This window comes from Anolis sagrei, chromosome 9, assembly GCF_037176765.1.
Source record: "Anolis sagrei isolate rAnoSag1 chromosome 9, rAnoSag1.mat, whole genome shotgun sequence".
NCBI lineage: Eukaryota > Metazoa > Chordata > Lepidosauria > Squamata > Dactyloidae > Anolis > Anolis sagrei.
Genome location: NC_090029.1, coordinates 9,875,840 through 9,891,036, shown reverse-complemented (window position 1 = coordinate 9,891,036; position 15,197 = coordinate 9,875,840). Strand labels below are relative to the sequence as shown.

Below are 15,197 nucleotides of genomic sequence, written 5' to 3'. Positions count from 1 at the left end.
CTTTTCCTCAAACCTTCTCCCTGCCATTGCAGCTTTAGGCCGGGACATGGTACTGAGACAGCCTTGGTTGCCTTAGTGGATGATCTACGCCAGGAGCTAGACAGTGGGAGTGTGTCCCTGTTAGTTCTGCTGGACCTTTCAGTGGCCTTTGACACCATTGACCATGGTATCCTTCTGAACCGCCTTGCGGGAATGGGACTCGGGGGCACTGTTCTGCAGTGGCTCCAGTCCTTCCTAGAGGGTCGTTCCCAGAAAGTGTTATTGGGAGACACCTACTCAACTCCACAACCATTGCCTTGTGGGGTTCCTCAGGGTTCAGTACTGTCTCCCATGTTGTTTAACATCTTCATGAAGCCACTGGGGGAGATCATCCAGAGTTTTGGAGTACGATGTCACCTGTACGCAGATGACGTCCAACTCTGTCACTCCTTCCCACCTGCTACTAAGGAGGCTGGTCAGGTCCTGAACCAATGCTTGGCCACTGTGACGATCTGGATGAGGGCAAACAAACAGAAATTGAATCCAGACAAGACAGAGGTCTTCCTGTCAGTCGTAAGACCAAACAGGGCATAGGGTTACAGCCTGTGTTGGATGGGGTCGCACTCCCCCTGTAGACGCAGGTTCACAGCTTGGGTGTGATCCTGGACTCATCGCTGAGCCTGGAACCCCAGGTCTCAGCGGTAGCCGGGAGAGCTTTTGCACAATTAAAACTTGTGTGCCAGTTGTGCCCATACCTTGGGAAGTCTGACTTGGCAACAGTGGTCCATGCTCTGGTTACATCCCGTATAGACTACTGCAACGCGCTCTACGTGGGGTTAACATTGAAGACTGTCCGGAAGCTTCAAATGGTCCAACAAATGGCAGCCAAGTTAGTAACAGGAGCAGCACTCAGGGAGCGTACAACTCCTCTGTTGTGCCAGCTCCATTGGCTGCCAGTTTGCTACCGGGCACAATTAAAAGTGCTAGCTTTCACCTATAAAGCCCTAAACGGTTCTGGCCCAACTTACATGTCTGAACACATCTCCCCTTATGAACCATCTAGGACTTAAGATCATCCAGGGAGGCCCTGCTCTCATTACTGCCTTTGTCACAAGTACATTTGGCAGAGATGAGAGACAGGGACTTCTTGGTGGTGGCCCCTCGGCTGTGGAACGCCCTCCCTATAGATATTAGATTGGCCACCTCCCTTTTAAGATTCTGGAAAAAAGTCAAGATGTGGCTTTGTGAACAAGCGTTTGCAAATGCAGAGTAACTGACACAGGAAAATGGAACAACTAGACAATGTGTTGTTGTACAGTGTGATAGTAACGTTCGTACTACTGGTAGAAGGGAGAAGAGGGCTGCGCAGGTGTGGGAGGTTTGGCGTTCTTGAGGCTTCTGGGTCTTGACACAATGAGTCCGGTCAATGTTTTTAACAAGGAGATACTATGAATTTATATTTTATTGATTTGTTTAGTTTTTATTATATGTTATGCTTTTAATTGTATATTTAATTGTATATTTTAAGCATTGAATTTTGGTCTGTTAACCACCTTGAGTCAGCTGAAGGCTGAGAAAGGCGATATACAAATACAGTAAACAAACAAACAAACAAACAAATATAAGACGACCCCCAACTTTTCCAGTTAAAATATAGAGTTTGGGATATACTTGCCGTATACTATCCCTCTTCCAATGCACACCAAATAATTTTGTTTTAAAAACATCAGATTTAATTTCAATATAGACCTAGAAATGTCTAGATGAGTCGTGACTATAAAGTTGCACTGGAGGACCTAGAAATGTCAAGGTGAGTAATGACTATAAAGTTGCACTGGAGGACCTAAAATGTCTAGATGAATAGTGACTATAAAGTTGCACTGGAGGACCTAAAATGTCTAGATGATTAATGACTATAGAGTTGCACTGGAGGACCTAAAATGTCTAGATGAATAGTGACTATAAAGTTGCACTAGAAGACCTAAACTGTCTAGATGAGTAGTGACTATAAAGTTGCACTGGAGGACCTAGAAATGTCTAGATGAGTAGTGACTATAGAGTTGCACTGGACTGCCTAGAAATGTCTAGCTGAATAGTGACTATAAAGTTGCACTGGAGGACCTAGAAATGTCTAGATGAATAGTGACTATAAAGTTGCACTGGAGGACATAGAAATGTTAAGATGAGTAGTGACTATAAAGTTGCACTGGAGGACCTAGAAATGTCTAGATGAATAGTGACTATAGAGTTGTACTGGAGGACCTAAAATGTCTAGATGAATGGTGTTGTAAAGTAGTACTGGAGGACTTAAAATGTCAAAATGAGTAGTGACTATAAAGTTGCACTGGAGGACCTAGAAATGTCTAGATGAGTAGTGACAATAAAGTTGCACTAGAGTACCTAGAAATGTCTAGATGAATAGTGACTATAGAGTTGCACTGGAGGACCTAGAAATGTCAAGATGATTAACGACTATAGAGTTGCACTGGAGGACCTAAAATGTCTAGATAAATAGTGACTATAAAGTTGCACTGGAGGACCTAAAAATGTCTAGATGAACAGTGACTATAAAGTTGCACTGGAGGACCTAGAAATGTCTAGATAAATGCTGACTCTAAGAATCCCTAAGTCTTCCAATTCAGGTCAACATCTGGATGAAGTTGATCATAGAGTTGTGCTGAAGGACACAGAGTTTCCTTGAACAAATATATTAATCAAACTTACAAATAAATCAGCAAAACTGAAATCCACAAATCTGGGGGCTGGCTTTAGTCATGCCATATTGCTTTTTATTTTTTGCTGAATCTTGACATTGTGAACCTGCCAATGCTATGGAGAACAAGCCCTATGAGGAGCGGCTTAAGGAGCTGGGCATGTTTGGCCTGAAGAAGAGAAGGCTGAGAGGAGATATGATAGCCATGTATAAATATGTGAGAGGAAGCCACAGGGAGGAGGGAGCAAGCTTGTTTTCTGTTTCCCTGGAGACTAGGATGCGGAACAATAGCTTCAAACTACAAGAGAGGAGATTCCATCCTGACTGTGAGAGCCGTTCAGCAGTGGAACTCTCTGCCCCGGAGTGTGGTGGAGGCTCCTTCTTTGGAAGCTTTTAAACAGGGGCTGGATGGCCATCTGTCAGGGGTGATTTGAATGCAATATTCCTGCTTCTTGGCACTGGGTTGGACTGGATGGCCCATGAGGTCTCTTCCAACTCTTTCATTCTATGATACTATGCATCCAGGGAGCTGTAGTTTTGCAGGGTCTTCTCTGAGAAAGAATGGAAGTCCGCCACCAAGTGACGACCTTCGGGATTCTGTATCTATATGGCAGTTAAAGCCATGCTAAACTACATTCATTCTACAGTGTAGATGCCCCTTGAATTCATTTTCCAGGAATACTCGGGTAGAGATCGAGTTCATTGTGGAGGATTTCTGCTTCCATTCAGGTCGTTCTCCAGTCTGATCCAATTTGGTGGCGAATTTGTCTGGGTTCACTCGGAACACCTCCCACGTCCATCCCAAGTTATTCAATTTACTTCCGAATTTATCTGAATCCACAGCACGCCCCGCGTAAATAGCAGAACATCAAGCAAAGAATCAGCAATCTCTCATAAGCTTCGGGCAATCTCACATTTCATTTAGAAAAAATGAATCACGCCCACCAAGGTCTGCTGCTTCGCTCTTTGGGAATAAGTTCCTTTGGTGTTCGGTAACAAATTAAGGCTGGAGTTATCATCACATTAGTTCTGCAGGGGGTGGACTCATATATGTATGGATGGAGGTGCGAAATTCACACTGGAAAGGGGAAGGAGTGACTCATGCATGCAAAACAGATTAGGGGAAAAAAATAAGACGGGTTGGGGGCAGAAATAGGGATTGTGATGAGAGGATAGACATGGCCGAGAAAGGCGCGTGGAAAAAAGGAACTTTTTAAGACTATGGTTCCTAGACTCCCCTATCAATATGACCCCTGGTGCAAAAATGGTACTTTCTTCATAGAATCATAGAATCAAAGAGTTGGAAGAGACGTCATGGGCCATGCAGTCCAACCTCATTCTGCCAAGAAGCAGGAATATTGCATTCAAAGCAACCCCGGCAGATGGCCATCCAGCCTCTGATTAAAAGCTTCCAAAGAAGGAGCCTCCACCACACTCAGAGGCAGAGAGTTCCACTGCTGAATGGTAGGGCTGGGCGGTTTCGTTCGTTAATTTTGTAATTCGTTATTGATTCGTATTTAAAGTAGCTTACGATCCGATATTGATCCATGCAGAAGCAACTAAAAATCGGAACGAATTTTTCAATTTGTTTCGTAATTGGTTCGAAATCGTTTCGAAATTGTTTCGAAATCGTTTCGAAATTGTTTCGTAATTATTTTTGCATGTCTGGTGCAAGTTTTATAGTTGTTGTGTGTTTTATCACACCAACAGTCAACAACAGAGGGAGAGGGAAGCTTCAGAAGTTCCCCCTGTCCCATTTGGAGGTTTTTTTTAGCGTATTGCGCAATTGCGTCCGCCATTAACGAATCGATTCGTAATTGTTTCGTAATTTCCGAAATTTTGTATATTTCGAACTTTTTTAAAGAAAAAATTCAGAATTCTTTTAAAAAACGAAACGCAAAAACCCCCTAAAAACGAATCGAGTTTAGAAACAATTTTTTCCGTGGTTACCCAGCCCTACTGAATGGCTCTCAGAGTCAGGAAGTTCTTCCTCATGTTCAGATGGAATCTCCTTTCTTATAGTTTGAAGTAGGCTTGGTTGATCCAGTTCGTTAATTTCTTATCTCGTTATTAATTCGTTAAATAATTACCTTTAGAAGCGATATCGACGCGTTTTGGCAACCCGGAAGTGTTTTTGCCATATCGAAGCCGCGCCCCCATCTTCCTTCCCTACTGGCATTTCGGAGGAAAGTGAAGACCTGCCTAATCAAATGCCTGCTCGAACAACCAGGTCTTCACTTTCCTCCGAAATGCCAGTAGGGAGGGGGCCGATCTAATATCTGTAGGAAGGGCGTTCCACAGCCGAGGGGCCACCACTGAGAAGGCCCTGTCTCTCGTCCCCACCAGGCGTGCCTGTGTTGCAGGCAGGACTGAGAGCAGGGCCTCCCCAGATGATCTTAATGTCCTAGCTGGTTAATAGGAGGAGATGTGTTTGGACATGCCCAGCTCTTTAAGCCGCTCCTCATAGGACTTGTTTTCCAGACCCTTGATCATTTTAGTCACCCTCCTCTGGACACATTCCAGCTTGTCAATATCTCTCTTCAAATGTGGTGCCCAGAATTGGACACAATATTCCAGGTGTGGTCTAACCAAGGTGGAATAGAGCATGGGGAGCATGACTTCCCTAGATCTAGACACTATGCTCCTCTTGATGCAGGCCAAAATCCCATTGGCTTTTTTTGCCGCTGCATCACATTGTTGGCTCATGTTTCACTTGTTGTCCACGAGGACTCCAAGATCTTTTCCACACATACTGCTCTCGAGCCAGGCATCATCGTCCCCCTTTCTGTCTCTTTGCATTTCGTTTTTTCTGCCTAAGTGGAGTATCTTGCATTTGTCCCTGTTGAACTTCATTGTGTTACTGGATTGTTGTAGGTTTTTTCAGACTATATGGTCATGTTCTAGAGGCATTCTCTCCTGACGTTTCGCCTGCATCTATGGCAAGCATCCTCAGAGGTTGTGAGGTCTGTTGGAACTAGGAAAAAGGGTTTATATATCTGTGGAATGACCAGGGTGGGACAAAGGACTCTTGTCTGCTGGAGCGAGGTGTGAGTGGGGCAATCTTTGTTGAGAGGTGATTAGATGTCCCAGATTGTTTCTTCTCTGTTGTTTTGCTGTTGTAATTTTAGAGTTTTTTTTTTAATACTGGGAGCCAGATTTTCTTCATTTTCATGGTCTCTTCCTTTCTGTTGAAATTGTCCACATGCTTGTGGATTTCAATGGCTTCTCTGTGTAGCCTGACATCGTGGTTGTTAGAGTGGTCCATCAAGGTGGTCAGTTGAAACATTCACACCTAGCCCCAACAGACAAGAGTCCTTTGTCCCATGTATATAATAAAAGTCAGTGTTTGTATGCGGAGGGAGGACGGGAGGTGTATGTAGCAGTGTTCTGAGTGGCTGCCACTGTGGTACAATTTGCATATGGTCTCTGATTGGCCATCCTCAACATTCCAACACTCTTAGGTGACAGAGAGAGGAGCGGTAAAGGCCTGAGGCTGTGGCAGCTATCTGATAGGTTGCCACTGTGGAACAATTTGCATATCCTCATGTAATGACAGATCAAGGCCTAACTTGGCACAGAGAGTCCTCATGGCCCACTCTCCATCCTGGTGCAGTTTGGAGGAGGATGGACCACAGATGATGGGACTTGCTGTACCTTCACTAATTTCCTGAGACCACTGCGAGCCATATAAATAACTGATAAAGACTAACCTTGATACACAATTCCTTTCTCAAATAACCCGGGCAGCACTGGGTCCCCAAGCTAGTAAATAATAAACCGCAAAGTCTCTTTATTTAATAAGAATGCTAGAAGGAGCAAGGTATGAAGAAACCTCATTGAAAGATAGAGGGATGAAAGGTAGAGAACTCATCATTGACAGATTAGAGAGATGGGCCAAAACTAACAAAACGAAGTTCAACAGTGACAAATGCAAGATACTCCACTTTGGCAGGAAAAACGAAATGCAAAGATACAGAATGGGGGACAATGCCTGGCTCGAGAGCAGTACGTGTGAAAAAGATCTTGGAGTCCTCGTGGACAACAAGTTAAACATGAGCCAACAATGTGATGTGGCGGCAAAAAAAGCCAATGGGATTTTGGCCTGCATCAATAGGAGCATAGTGTCTAGATCTAGGGAAGTAATGCTACCCCTCTATTCTGTTTTGGTTAGACCACACCTGGAATATTGTGTCCAATTCTGGGCACCACAATTCAAGAGAGATATTGACAAGCTGGAATGTGTCCAGAGGAGAGCGACTCAAATGATAAAAGGTCTGGAGAACAAGCCCTATGAGGAGCGGCTTAAGGAGCTGGGAATGTTTAGTCTGAAGAAGAGAAGGCTGAGAGGGGATATGATAGCCATGGATAAATATGTGAGAGGAAGCCACAGGGAGGAGGTAGCAAGCTTGTTTTCTGCTTCCTTGGAGACTAGGACACGGAACAATGGCTTCAAACTACAAGAGAGGAGATTCCATCTGAACATGAGGAAGAACTTCCTGACTGTGAGAGCCTTTCAGCAGTGGAACTCTCTGCCCCGGAGTGTGGTGGAGGCTCCTTCTTTGGAAGCTTTTAAACAGGGGCTGGATGGCCATCTGTCAGGGGTGATTTGAATGCAATATTCCTGCTTCTGGGCAGAATGGGGTTGGACTGGATGGCCCATGAGGTCTCTTCCAACTCTTTGATTCTATGATTCTATGAAGGTGACTTTTTCCAGTTCTGTATGTGAGCATTGCAAAGGGGAAGATGGTCTGCTCCATGACTTGCATAGAGTCTTCTACGACTCCCCAGCCCCTTTGAATTAGCTTCTGCTACATGTAAGATAAGCCACCCCCTTATTTACCTAATTTTCCAACAGTGGGTAAAGAATGAGGACAATCATCACCAAATAAGATTGCAAATGTCCTTTGGAACTAGATGTGGGCGAGCTAATGGTGTTCCTTGGCTAGATCCAAGGTGGCTGGAGATCACAGAACCTTTGGAGATTATCAGCATTCTGGTGTGGTTTCTCCTAGCTTCATCCTCCCAACCAGTTTGCTGTGGAAGGACTGCTTGAATCATTTTCCTCCCATTAAGGAACTAAATTCTGTTCTGCACTGAAACTTCCCTTTGTTCCCTCCGGAGAGCTGTCATGCTGGGAAATTGCCTAAGCCCAATCGGCTCTGATGTTTGCTGTCTCACGCGCCGCCTGCCTCAAACTGACAGTTCACAGATTTTAGTCTAGGATTTGGTGTGTACAGTACAAGATGCAACCTGCTCCTGTCTCTTTCGACTGTCCTGGAGAGGAGGGGAGAGAAGAAAGAGAGAGCGAGAGCAAGAAAGAGAGGGAGAATGAAGCAGAGGGATTACATGCTGGGAAAAGAGGCTGAAGATGGGAAGAAGGGGAGCATCTATATCATGGAATCATCCACACTTAGACCTTCCCCGAGGCTTATCATGGAGTCATATGGTGCTACACAGAAGGGAAGGTCCAAACATCCATGATAGACCTTGAGTTCTGCTATATGACTCCATGATAGACCTTGGAGAACCTAAGGTCTAAGTATGCATCTCTGTAGTGCCACATGACTAGGTTCCTCAAAGTCTATCACAGAGTCCTGTGGCACTACAGAGATGCATACTTATACCTTAGGTTCTCCAAGGTTTATCTTGGAGTCATATAGCAGAACTCAAGGTCTATCATGGAGTTTGGACCTTAAGTTCTCCAAGGTTTATTATAATCAGCAACACACCGAGGCAAGTTTGGATCTTAGGTTCTCCAATATCTATCATGGAGTCATATAGCAGAACTCAAAGTCTGTCATGGAGTTTGGACCTTAGGTTTTCCAAGGTTTATTATGGAGTAATTAGTAATATACTGAGACAAGTTTGGACCTTAGGTTCACAATGGTCTATCATGGAATCATAGAGCAGAACTCAAGGTCTATCATGGAGTTTGGATCTTAAGTTCTTTGAGGTTTATCATGGAGTAATCAGCAGTACACTGAAGCAAGATTGGACCTTAGGTTCACCTCAGTCTATCATGGAGTCATATAGCAGAACTCAAAGTCTATCACGGAGTTTGGACCTTAAGTTCTCCAAGGTTTATTATAGAGTAATCAGCAACACACCAAGGCAAGTTTGGATCCTAGGTTCTCCAATATCTATCATGGAGTCATATAGCAGAACTCAAAGTCTATCACAGAGTTTGGACCTTAGGTTCTCCAAGGTTTATTATGGAGTAATCAGTAATATACTGAGACAAGTTTGGACCTCAGGTTCACAATGGTCTATCATGGAGTCATAGAGCAGAACTCAAGGTCTATCATGGAGTTTGGACCTTAAGTTCTTCAAGGTTTATCATGGAGTAATCAACAGTATACTGAAGCAAGGTTGGACCTTAGGTTCACCATGGTTTATCATGGAGTCATATAGCAAAACTCAAAGTCTATCATGGAGTTTGGAGCTTAAGTTCTCTAAGGATTATCGCAGAGTAATCAGCAATACAATGAGGCAAGCTTGGACCTTAAGTTCTCCATGGTCTATCATGGAGTCATATAGCAGAGCTTGAACCTTAAGTTCTCCAAGGTTTATTATGGAGTAATCAGCAATACACTTAAGCAAGTTTGGATCTTAGGTTCTCCAATATTTATCATGGAGTCATATAGCAGAACTCAAACTCTGTCACTGAGTTTAGACCTTAAGTTCTCCAAGGTTTATCACACAGTAATAAGCAACACACTGAGGCAAGATTGGATCTTAGGTTCTCCAATATCTATCATGGAGTCATATAGCAGAACTCAAAGTCTATCATGGAGTTTGGACCTTAGGTTCTCTAAGGTTTATCACACAGTAATAAGCAACACACTGAGGCAAGCTTGGACCTTAGGTTCTCCAAGTTATCATGGAGTCATATTGCAGAACTTAAAGTCTATCATGGAGTTTGAACTTTAAATTCTCCAAGGTTTATCATGGAGTAATCAGCAATACACAAGTGCAGGTTTGGACCTTAGGTTCTCCATGGTCTATCATGGAATCATGTGGTACTACAACAATGGTTCCTCGTGGTATATTATGAAGTCATATGGCACTACAAAGAGGCTATTATAGACTTGAGGTTCTTCAAGTTCCATCATGGAATAATCAGTCCATGAAAAAGCTTGGACCTTAGGTTCTCCATGGTCTTTGATGGAATTATGTGGCACTATAACCATGGTTCCTCGTGGTATATTATGAAGTCATATGGCACTACAAAGAGGCTATTATAGACTTGAGGTTCTTCAAGTTCCATCATGGAATAATCAGTCCAAAAGCTTGGAAGTTAGGTTCTCCATGGTCTATCATGGAGTCATATGGCATTACAAAGACCTTAGATCGTAGGTTCCTCATGGTCTACCATCAAGGCATATAACACTACAGAGGCAATTATAAACCTTACATCCTCCAAGATCTATTATGAAAAATCAGCTTGAACTTTAGGTTCTCCAAGGTCTATCATGGAATGTTCAGAGGCAAGTTCAGATCCAAAGTCGATCAAGGAGTCATGTGACACTACAGAGAGGCAAGCTTACACCTAGGTTCTCCAAGGTCCATCATCAAGTCATATCACACTCTACATACTGTCAAGATCCCATATTTTTTCATTACAGTGGATCCCACCTTTACATAACCAATTATTTAGGGGGCTCCACTGCTATGTGTTGATAAAATAACTTCCCATCCACCAACTCAAAAGTGAGAAAAAAGGGTATCAATGTACTTTACAGACTCACTTACAGACAGCATTGATACAATGTCTGAGAAAGCACAATCACTTGCACAACTAGTTTTACGCACACATAAGAAATCCAACAGGACATCAGTAACTGAAGAAGGCTACTGTATCACAGCACATTCTCCTTGGACACCTAGAGATTGGACGTAAACATCACTTATTGAAGTTATGAGTACAATAAGGAGGAAAAATAATGTGAATCATCTCAAAAAGTATCTCATGCCACTCTTGGAATTTTTTTTCAAACGCTCTCTGGCAAAGAAATAGACCAACAAAGAGAAAATTTCTAATGTTACGTTGCAACTGTTGCAAGATTTTTTCCCCACTTTCAGGTAAGGAGATAATGCATTTGAGCATCAGGAAAGGTGGAGGGTATGCATTAATGCCAGTGAAAAAATCCTCACTTACCCGAGAAAGGTAGCGTCAGGATGCAAGCTGATTGGTTGCTGGTGGTGGCGTCGGTGCTATCCACTCCTTTTCCACCAATCATGTACTGGGAAAGAAAGGACATCACAATCAGAATTCCCAATGCCTTCAAAAATAGCAATAGATCTATTATTAAGTGTTGAGATTAACTTCACAATTCAGTAGCAGATCAGTTGCACAACTTCAGTGCTTTCCAGTAGCTTCTTCCTGCACAGTATTTTCAGCCAACTGCTCCCACAGCCTGCAGTCACTCTGGAACCTTTTACAGACACTTGAGCACATGCCCGGCCATTGTCAGTTTTACCATTGTCTTTCCCCCAGTCTAGATGATATTACAAGCTTAGCACAGCATACAGTTATATCTTGTCTTAGCAGACAGGTTTTTTTAAATTACATATAGCCTTCGACGAACATCACAGCACAAGGAGAAATATACACTGTACATGACTTCCTTGTATACAATTTATTTACACATAGCAATCACTGATTGGTTCCCAAGTCATTGACTTAACTCAGACCCAGGATTACATCATTCACAAACACCTGGACTAGGCCAGAACACGTTCCCCAAATGATTCCCTATATACAGTTAATGCATGACTCAGCATTTCCAATAGAAGCCCATTAGCAGTGCATGACTCAGCTATATTACATTACAATACATTGTAAAACCTGACACTAAGGATGCATCTACACCAATGTTTCTCAACCTTCCAAATGCTGCAACCCCTTAAGACAGTTCCTCATGTTGTGGTGACCCTCAACCATACAATTATTTTTGTTGCTATAATTCTGAATTTTTCCGAAAAAAATCAGAATTTTCCGAAATTTCCGAAACACTTCGTTAATGGCGGATAGAGACCTTTTGGGGCCTTGGAAGCCGATATCACATGTTAAGGAAAGAGAGACTTGAATGTATGGGATTTGTAGTGTCTTTTAAGGCAACACACAGCAAACAAAGAAAATAACAAAGAGCCCTGCCCTTTCTGCCTTGGAATCTCATTTCACTACTTTGGGAAGGAGAGATTGTGTTCAAAGAGTGACTTGAATTGATGGGAGAGCTAGTTCTTTTGAGGCAATGTGCAACACAAACTTTAAAAACACTGAGGCCAGAGAGAATAGCTACAACGTTGGCTTTACAAAAGGTTCGTGTGAGTGCTTTGGTTCCTCCGTGTTGCTTCTTCCACCCACGCCACTCACCCACACACTACCCTCATGGTGCTCTCCCAACCCAAACCAAAACAGCAACAACACACAAGGGGCAAGGCTGTTCAGTGCCCAGCCAGCCAGGCAGCCAGGCAACCAGGCATGGCAGGCAATAGCCCTTCTTTCAGCCCTTCTTCCTTTCTGCTTGCTTGCTTGCCCACCATGCTCTTCTTCCAACCTCTCTTCAACACAATCTCCCTTCCCTTTCCCTTTCCCTTTCCCTTTCCCTTTCCCTTTCCCTTTCCCCTTCTCCCTTTTCCCCTCCCGGCTCCAAATGAGCCTCTGAGCCACGTGCTCCCCTATATATACAGCAATGGTGGCCAGTGCTGAAACCCCTCCCCTACCCAAAACGTCTCCCCTGATTGGCAGCCAGGCACGGCTGGAAACAGCCCTTCTCCCAGCCCTTCTTCCTTTCTGCTTGTTTGCTTGCCCACCATGCTCTTCTTCAAACCTCCCTTCAACACGATCTCCCTTCCCTTTGTCTTTGTCTTTCTCTTTCCCCTTCTCCCTTCCCTTCCCGGCTCCGAATGAGCTTCTGAGCCATGTGTTCCCCTTTATATACAGCAATGGTGGCCAGTGCTGAAACCCCTCCCCTCCCCAAAACGTCTCCCCTGATTGGCAACCAGGCACGCTGGAAACAGCCCTTCTCCCAGCCCTTCTTCCTTTCTGCTTGCTTGCTTGCCCACCGTGCTCTTCTTCCAACCTCCCTTCAACACAAACTCCCTTCCCTTTGTCTTTCTCTTTCTCTTTCCCTTCTACCTTCTCCCTTCCCTTCCCGGCTCCGAATGAGCTTCATAGAATCAAATCATAGAATCATAGAATCAAAAAGTTGGAAGAGACCTCATGGGCCATCCAGTCCAACCCCATTCTGACAAGAAGCAGGAATATTTCATTCAAATCACCCCTGACAGATGGCCATCCAGACTCTGTTTAAAAGCTTCCAAAGAAGAACCCTCCACCACACTCCGGTGCAGAGAGTTCCACTGCTGAACAGCTCTCACAGTCAGGAAGTTCTTCCTCATGTTCAGATGGAATCTCCTCTCTTGTAGTTTGAAGGCATTGTTCCACGTCCTAATCTGCAAGGAAGCAGAAAACAAGCTTGCTCCCTCCTCCCTGTGGCTTCCTCTCACATATTTATACATGGCTATCATATCTCCTCTCAGCCTTTTCTTCTTCAGGCTAAACATGCCCAGCTCCTTAAGCCGCTCCTCATAGGGCTTGTTCTCCAGACCCTTGATCATTTTAGTCGCCCTCCTCTGGACACATTCCAGCTTGTCAATATCTCTCTTGAATTGTGGTGCCCAGAATTGGACACAATATTCCAGGTGTGGTCTAACCAAAGCGGAATAGAGGGGTAGCATGACTTCCCTAGATCTAGACACTATGCTCCTATTGATACAGGCCAAAATCCCATTGGCCTTTTTTGCCGCCACATCACATTGTTGGCTCATGTTTAACTTGTTGTCCACGAGGACTCCAAGATCTTTTTCACACGTACTGTTCTCAAGCCAGGCATCCCCCATTCTGTATCTTCTGAGCCATGTGCTCCCCTTTATATACAGCAATGGCGGCCAGTGCTGAAACCTCTCCCCTCCCAAAATGTCGCCCCTGATTGGCTGCAAGATGAGGCAAGGAGGCTCCTGAACTCCCAGCAGGCTAGAAGGCTGAAAATATGCTGAATCATTTCCGACTCACTTCCTGAGTCAGAATAAAAATGGTGGAAAAGGGTTCAGAAGAGCAAAGAGACTTCTGTTTTTTTAAAAAATGCTTTGAAATCGCTTCAAAAAAAGTAACTTTAACGAAATTATTACAAGTAACGAATTATCCGATGCGGCTCTATCCATGCCTATTAGTCACCATTCCCAGTAAGCTCAGGCAAAAGTAACCACTGTACGCTTTCTAAGCATGTATATTCTTTCTCATTAGTAACTTTTGTCAGCTTGACCACACTCTGATGTTTCTTGGCCTTCTGAGTTTTGATCTGTGTTATGGTATGGACCTTTTCATAAATGCAGAAGCATCCAATAAGTTGAGCCCCCGGTTGTGCAGTGGGTTAAACCCTTGTGCCAGCAGGACTGAAGACAGACAAGTCGGAGGTCCGAAACCAGGGAGAGCACGGATGAGCTCCCTCTGTCAGCTCCAGCTCCCCATGTGGGGACATGAGATAAGCCTCCCATAAAGATGGGGGTTTTTTTGTCATGTCAGGAGCAACTTGAGAAACTGCAAGTTGTTTCTGGTGTGAGAGACTTGGCCGTCTGCAAGGACGTTGCCCAGGAGATGCCTGGATGTTTTGATGTTTATCATCCTTGTGGGAGGCTTCTCTCATGTCCCCGCATGGGGAGCTGGAGCTGATAGAGCAGTGTTTCTCAACTTTCCTCATGTCGCGACCGCTGAATACAGTTTCTTATGTTGTGGTGACCCCCAACCATAAAATTATTTTTGTTACTACTTCATAATTGTAATTTTGCTACTGTTATGAATTGTAATGTAAATACCTGATATGCAGGATGTATTTTCATCTACTGCATCAAATTTGGCACAAATATCCTATACCCCCAAATTTGAATACTGGAGGCCTTGGGGGAATTCATTTGGGAGTTGTAGTTGCTGGGAGTTATAGTTGACCTACAATCAAAAAGCATTCTGAACACCAATGATGGAATTGAACCAGTCTTGGAACACACAACTCCCACGACCAACAGAAAATACTGGAAGGGTTGGTGGGCAACTCATATTAAGTTTGGGAGTTGTAGTTCACCTACATTCGGAGAGCAATGTGGGCTCAAACAATAACGATCTGGAACAAACTTGGCACGAATACTCAATATGCCCAAATGTGAACACTGGTGGAGTTTCGAGAAAATAGACCCTGACAGTTTGGAGCTGTAGTTGCTGGGATTTATAGTTCACCAACAATCAAAGAGCATTCTGAACCCCACCAACAATAGAACTGGCCCAAACTTCGCACACAGAACCCCCAGGACCAACACAAAATATTATTTTTTCTGATGGTCTTTTGCGATCTCTATGACACCTCCTCGCGACCTCCCCCCCCCGGGGTCTCGACCCCCAGGTTGAGAAACGTTGTGATAGAGGGAGCTCATCTCCACTCTCCCCGGATTC

At 44.1% G+C, this 15,197-nt stretch overlaps 1 protein-coding gene across 3 annotated transcripts in view; it reads right to left on the bottom strand.

Annotated features, from left to right (window-relative positions):
- LINGO1 (leucine rich repeat and Ig domain containing 1) overlaps nt 1-15,197 on the bottom strand; it is an 879,967-nt gene that overhangs the window by 310,544 nt on the left and 554,226 nt on the right. For all 3 annotated transcript variants that reach the window (XM_067471268.1, XM_067471266.1, XM_067471267.1), the window contains one exon: nt 10,851-10,935. The gene's annotated coding sequence lies outside the window, so the exon portion shown is untranslated. The remainder of the gene's footprint in view (nt 1-10,850; nt 10,936-15,197) is intronic.